This window comes from Littorina saxatilis, unplaced genomic scaffold (assembly GCF_037325665.1).
Source record: "Littorina saxatilis isolate snail1 unplaced genomic scaffold, US_GU_Lsax_2.0 scaffold_144, whole genome shotgun sequence".
NCBI lineage: Eukaryota > Metazoa > Mollusca > Gastropoda > Littorinimorpha > Littorinidae > Littorina > Littorina saxatilis.
Window position 1 is genome coordinate 161312 of NW_027127561.1, and position 7869 is coordinate 169180.

Consider the following 7869-nt stretch of genomic DNA (forward strand, 5'->3'; position numbering starts at 1 on the left):
GTGTATGTGTGTGTGTATGTGTGTGTGTGTGTGTGTGTGTGTGTGTGTGTGTGTGTGTGTGTGTGTGTGCGTGCGTGCGTGCGTGTAGAGCGATTCAGACCAAACTACTGGACCGATCTTTATAAAATTTGACATGAGAGTTCCTGGGATTGATATCCCCATACGTTTTTTTTCATTTTTTTGATAGATGTCTTTGATGACGTCATATCCGGCTTTTCGTGAAAGTTGAGGCGGCACTGTCACGCCCTCATTTTTCAACCAAATTGGTTGAAATTTTGGTCAAGTAATCTTCGACGAAGCCCGGACTTCGGTATTGCATTTCAGCTTGGTGGCTTAAAAATTAATTAATGACTTTGGTCATTAAAAATCTGAAAATTGTAACAAAATTATTTTTTTTATAAAACGATCCAAATTTACGTTCATTTTATTCTGCATCATGTTCTGATTCCAAAAATATATAAATATGTTATATTTGGATTAAAAACAAGCTCTGAAAATTAAAAATATTAACATTATGATCAAAATTAAATTAATTTAAAAACACTTTCATCTTATTCCTTGTCGGTTCCTGATTCCAAAAACATATAGATATGATATGTTTAGATTAAAAACACGCTCAGAAAGTTAAAACGAAGAGAGGTACAGAAAAGCGTGCTATCCTTCTCAGCGCAACAACTACCCCGCTCTTCTTGTCAATTTCACTGCCTTTGCCATGAGCGGTGGACTGACGATGCTACGAGTATACGGTCTTGCTGCGTTGCATTGCGTTCAGTTTCATTCTGTGAGTTCGACAGCTGCTTGACTAAATGTTGTATTTTCGCCTTACGCGACTTGTTCTTGTTTCTGTGGCTGCGCAAGTTATTTTGCCTAGGTCATGGCCGAACTTTAGGCCTACGGAGAAATATCGCTGGATATTCTCTCACTAGAATAACAGAGACAAACAAGGAAAGTCATGCTATATAACATATTTTAAGTTATTGAGACATCCCAGTGCACTAAGGGATTTATAGAGCAAATCGAGAAAATTCATTATTGAACGAAGCGCATAGCGCTGAGTTCAATAATTATTTTCGAGATTTGCTCTATAAATCCCTTAGTGCATTGGGATTGTTTCAATAACGATATTGTCAGTACCGCCATAGAAAAAAGAAGATTCCAAACGCACATTTTGCAATGCGCATTTGAATAGGCATAACTGTGTGGTCAGGTCGTGCACAGTAAAGATCTACTTTTGTGTGGGGTGTCTCAAGTGTGTCGTGCTTTCGTCACACGCATTTTAATTTCTGTTGGTAAATTCCAGTGTAGCGTTAATCTGAACAGTGATGATCTTTCAGAGAGACCTCATTTGAACTCGGAGAAAGGCTCTTCATTATTTGCGATTCGAAACCTCCAGTCGAGCTTCGACGGATTGACTATGCGGAGTGACTCCCCTTGAATTGACTCAAAGCGGGACTCGACGGTTCGCACATTTTCAAAACAAATGTGGCATATTTCTCGTGTTCTATCTTCACTCATCGGGGAGTCTGATACTAAATATGAACGGTAAGAATGCTCTGAACACTACACGTATTATATCCCCATCGTTTTTTCGTTCACATTTGCCCAACATGTTAATTTGCTGAGCGGGGTTAATGTCGTCTGCTAGGCTACCTGCCAACCTGGGCAATGGAACGACTGCAGTCTGCACTGAGTCTGTACGCATGAGGCAGGCTGCTAATAAATCTTATATATGGTAAGAACGTTCTGAACCTTACACGTTTTCGATTACGATTGTTCTTGCTTTGAAATAATAATTCTGAAACCATTCATTTACTGAACTGATGTAGTCGTATTTCTGTGTTGTCTGCTACAGAGTCGATCGAGTCAGTCTTCCAAACTGGTCTAGCTGGTACGTTATCGGAATAACACTTGTGTTTTCTGTTAGCCGCTGGGAATTGTATACTAACTCATCATTTGGTAATGTGGATGATAAGCTACATGCCACTAACACGGCATATGAGAAGAATCTATGCAAGTCGGCGAAAATTAGATGAAACACAGCGGCTTCTATTTTTTTAGATCACTGGCACTGGCACTGGCACAGGCACATGCAATCTGTCAGAAAAAAACCCACTTCTGCTTTAATTGAGAAGCAGGGAATTTATGGTCATTTGGTATTGTGGAGAATATAAGCTACATGTCATTAATTAATTCTGAGGATGAGAGCACAGTCTTGCTTAGGCAAAGGGCGCAAGAATACGCTCTGTGGAAAAGTTAGCGCACTCCAAGAGTGCGCTAACAGTTTTAGCGCATCGCCATTAGCCAATCGACTGGTTCACATCAGTCATGTGACACCAGTACTAACTGACAATTATTCTTATCGTTGAGTCTGCAAAGACATATTTGAAACTCTTTTAAGATGTCGTATAACAGTGTTATTAATGTCCAAAATGACAATAGGTTTCGTGTGTATTGACGATTTGTATTAACAACAAGCACCCAAAGTTTAAAGCAATGCGTTAAAGAGTTTGTCTCCTTGACCAAATTAAACGGCTAGAAGAGGCGCCTTAATTGGCCTATGACATACACCTACACCAATCAGCATGTCATGACGTCATTGTTAGACAAGATAGGTGGACAAAACTGGCTGTTTTGGATCCAAATAAAATTATGATTGTTCTTCCCAGGGACATGCAAACCGTGTTCCGTGATAGCTGTTCTGACTTTGTGACGATTTATACCCGGGAACCTTGCTTTTGCGAATTTGATTGGGGAGGGGGGGATCCGTTGTAAATTCCACTGTACAGACACTACCTGATGTAAAATCAATCTGTTTGCTTAATATTATAGTGAAAGGAATGACCTTACCAGTCATATAATTGGTTTTATGATAAAATACCTCATCACAAAGTTCTGCAGTCAAACGCATCTGCTTAGTTTGTCATGACGCATAGTAGAGATAAACATGATAAATATCAAGAGACTGATCTCTTGCACAGAACTGCACCTGCACAGAGTACGGAACCTGTAGTAAACGTTACCCAACTTGTGGCCGAAGTTGGCACATACGACTGGTGGGTGCTTTCAGCGTACTTAGCGGGCCAGATAAGGAAAATGTTGTATCAAGGGAGTTTTTTTTTTTTAACTTCAAGAGTGTGAACACACACATAATAAAGCACTCCAACGTACACAGAGACGCGATTCAATCAATGAATAATGGTGGCGGCCTGGGAAAGAAAAAAAGAAAACTGAAATAACAAAGCACAAATAGTTTAACAGAACTGTTGCAATCATCCTTACAAACCTAAAGATTCAAGTTACAGAATGTGATCATTGCAATGTGATTGATGTTAGCGATAGAGATGTCGGGGTGTGGAGAGGACAGCCTGCTGGAGATGGTGGAGAACTCTCAGAACTACAACGTCACCTGCACCGACATCGGGGGCACTGGCAGGACTGTTGAGTGGGACAGAGCCAGGGGATTATCGGCGGGTAGCTGTACTGCACCCAACAGCTGTACGTCAACTTTTCCACTCTTCGCCGTGGTGTCCCGCCATAACTACTCTACCTCCATCATGACCATCAAGAGAACAACCAGGCAGTTATTTGGTAACAAGGTCGTCACGTGTTATACGAAACTTCCTACAAACCCAACTGATGTGGAGAGTAAAGACAGCTGTACCGTGGATGTTGTAGGTAAGCAGGTCACACACACACACACACACACACACACACACACACACACACACAAAGGCAAAGGCAGTAGACTCCCTATCATAGGCACTCATGCTCTGCCTCCTTTCCTCCACGTAGATGCCATTTCTTACTTTTTATCTTCTTTCCAAGTCATCATGGCATATTTAGAGTTAGCCCGCTTGGTAGCACAGGGGGGAAATGTCTTATTTTTCTATGTGTCTCTGCGAATCTAAATCCTATCAAATATCCCTGCTCCGGAATCGTTTAACAGTTGTGATTTGTGACGATAAGCATGCGTTTTCTCACCGGCATCCCCTCTCTCTGTCTGTTTGTCTTACTCTCTCTAACTGGCTATATCTCTCTGGCGCTCTCTATCTGGCTCTCGTTCTCGCTTTGTAGCTATTTCTGTCTGTCTCTCTCGCTCTCTCTCTCTCTCTCTCTCTCTCTCTCTCTCTCTCTCTCTCTCTCTCTCTCTCTTTCTGTTGTCTCTCTCTCTCTCTCTGTTGTCTCTCTCTCTCTCTGTCGCTGTTGTCTCTCTCTCTCTCTGTGTTTCTCTCTGTTGTCTCTCTCTCTCTGTTGTCTCTCTCTATTGTCTCTCTCTCTCTCTCTGTTGTCTCTCTCTCTCTCACTCTGTTGTCTCTCTCTCTCTCTCTGTTGTCTCTCTCTCTCTCTCCCTCTCTCTGTCTGTCTGTCTCTCTCTCGCTCTCTCTCTCTCCCTCTCTGTTGTCTCTCTCTCTCTTTCTCCCTCTCTCTGTCTGTCTCTCTCTCTCGCTCTCTCTCTGTTGTCTCTCTGTCTCTCTGTCTCTCGCTCTCTCTCTCCCTCTCTCTGTCTCTCTGGTGTCTCTCTCTCCCTCTCTCTGTTCTCTCTCTCTCTGTTGTCTCTCTTTCTCTCGCTCTCTCTGTTGTCTCTCTCTCTCTCTGTTGTCTCTCTCTCTCTCTCCCTCTCTCTGTCTCTCTGTTGTCTCTCTCTCTCTCTCTGTTGTCTCTCTTTCTCTCGCTCGCTCTCTCTCTCTCTCTCTCTCTCTGTTGTCTCTCTCTCTGTTGTCTCTCTCTATGTTGTGTCTCTCTCTCTCCCTCTTTGTTCTCTCTATCTCTCTCTCTCTCTGTCTCTCTCTCTCTGTTGTCTCTCTCTCTGGTGTCTCTCTCTGTGTTGTCTCTCTCTCTCTTTCTCTTTTTGTCTCTCTCTCTCTCTCTCTCTCTGTCCTCTCTCTCTCTCTCTGGTGTCTCTCTCTGTGTTCTCTCTCTCTCTCTTTCTCTCTCTCTCTCTCTCTCTCTCTCTCTCTCTCTCTCTCTCTCTCTCTCTCTCTCTCTTTCTCTCAATGTTGTCTTTTGATTTTGTTGAATTTTTCATATTGCTTTTTGCTGAAGACATTGTATTGCTCTCCACAACTGTTGTTGACCTGCAAAGACAGCTGAATAATTTGTACAATGCAGCTTCTCGATTGGAGTTGAAAGTTAATTTGAACAAAACTGATAGTATTGTTTTCTGTAAAGGGGGATATTAGGTAGATGTGAAAAATGGAATTACGGTGCAGATAGAGTTGTTGTTGTTAACGCTTATAAGTATTTAGGAATATTTGTTTTCAACGAGACTCAGTTTTAATGTTTCTTGTCAAGATTTGGTGAGTAGGGGTAAACGGGCAGTGTTTGGTATACTTCGTGTGTTGCACAAGTTAGAGAGTCGTTCTTACAAATTGTTTACCAACTTGTTTGATTCTCAAGTTCAACCGAGTGTGCAATATGGTGCTGAGATTTGGGCTTTCCAAAAAGGTACGGCAATAGAAAAACTGCACTTATTCGCCATGAAACGATTCCTACATGTAGACATGAGAACACCAAACGACCTTGTGAATGGTGAATTGGGAAGATTCCCAATATATCTAAACTCATATGTAAAGTGCATTACATATTGGCTAAAATTAACAAGAATGGAAAATTCTAAGATTCCATGTAAAGCATACAAAGTTTTCTATAATTTAGACTGTAATGGAAATATTACATGGGCGACGGATGTTCGGAAGTGTCTGAATCTGTTGAGTGTCATATGTTAGCAGATGATACTACCTTACATGCAACAGGGAAAAGCCCAGCACAAATTCAAGACAAATTGCAACAGAGCCAAAACGATGTTTCGGAGTGGTGTTCTGCAAATCGTATGCTTATCAATCCAGATTAACAAAGTCTATGATAATCAGCACTCGCCAAAAACATCAACTTTCAGAAATGACTCTGAGTCTTTCCCTAAATGAGCATTCCATTGAGCAAGTATCTGAGCACCGTTTACTGGGACTTACTGTTGATAATAATTTCAAATGGTAGACTCACATCAATGGAATCTGCAAACAATTGCTAAAAACCTGTTTCTTTTGTCAAAGTTACAAAGCATTATTAATCTAGACACAAGAAAACTATTTTACAATGCCCACATAAAATCCCATAATTGATTATGTTTCCATAGTATGGGACGGGTGTAGTGAAGTTCACTTGAAGAAGCTGAAATCGCTCCAGCGTAGAGCTGCTAAACTAGTTCTGCCCAGTCCATCTCTTTCTACAAAGGAAAAGATGAAAAGTATTGGGATGTTAAGCTTAAAGAAGCAGCTTTTGTATAATAAATGTTCATTTATGTATAAAGTCGTCTATAAGGACGCCCCAACATATCTTATACAACTCTTCAAATCATCTCCGTCATATTATTCAAACACTCGAAATAACCTTGCCTTGCCAAGGCCCCGCATCGATTTGTTTAAAACTAGTTTTTCTTATTCTGGTGCGTTCCTTTGGAATTCACTACCTGTAAATATTAGGTCATGTCTGTCATTATCTTCTTTTTTTTTTTTTTTTTTGTTTTTTTTAAATTTGCCAAGCACATCATTGTGGGGCTTTTAATCAAAAAATATTCAAGCATCCGTCTACAACGTATCCTCATTCATCCTTCAACATTTACACAATACTGAAATATCTCAATGCTAATTCATATCCTAACATCACATTCAAATCAATAGGTCTACCATATCTATACTTACTGATACACATTTTTGAAATGAGCAAAATATGATTAATAATTTTGTTTATGGGGGTTTGCACTTCTGGAGAGTATCCAAACAATACATCTTTTTCTGTTAATATAATATTTTCTCCCGTATTAACAAATATACATCTTCTAACATTTTCCCAAAACAATTTCATTTTACTACATTTCCAAAAGAAGTGTTCAATATAATCAATTTCATTACAAAGACTACATAAACTATTTTCTTTTAACTTCATTTTATGCAATAAAATATTTGTGGGATAAATATTATGTAAAATTTTCCATTGGAGTAACTTTAATCTTTCTTCGCTTGTACATGCACTTGCCAGGACCCAATACTTTTCGTCAATGCAAATGTTATATTTGTGGGACCAAAATTTTACAGCGCAGGGTTCACTGGCTTTGGATTGCGTTAATATCGCACGAAATTTCTTCGGGGAAGGGTTATTTAGCATGCCCTGAAAACAGGTCGCAGGATGCTCGTCACCCGCGTCTGTGTTGTCCCGCAGTGCTCGCGCGCAGAGGGCCGTGTGCAAAGCGTTGTACTCAAACAGCCTTGTGGCGCTATATCCGACAATGGCACAAATATGTTGAAATGACACAATATTTTCGTCTATTCATACATCACGTACACAATTCACACCGGCTTCAATCCATTTATCAAAACACAACACATTCTTTCTAAAAATAATATCTGCATTATTCCACAAACATTGATCAAGAATACTTTCTTTTTGAACAGGAAATAAATATCTGTTCTCAATCCATATTTTTAAAACTTGTTGCCAAAATTTTGATTTAACTCTGGTCAGACCAATAAACTGTTTTGGTTTGGCAGTTGATTTAAAGCAGCACAGCTGGCTTCCGAGAACCTCATAATAATGTCTTGGGATCAATTGCCAATTTGCAAAATCGGTTTGTTGTAACCTGGCTGCCCAACATAACAAAAAGGATGTCTGCATATCATGCATATTTATCATGTTAATACCGCCTATTTCTATGTTACTACATACAACTGTTCGTTTCACCTTTTCAAAAGCTTTACTATTTGAGTATTTCCGTTTCCACAAAAATTTAAAAAGGATAGTATTTAATCTATCAAGCACTTTTGTCGGTGCAGAGAGTGCCTGCAAAACATATACAAACTGGGATATCAAAAAAGT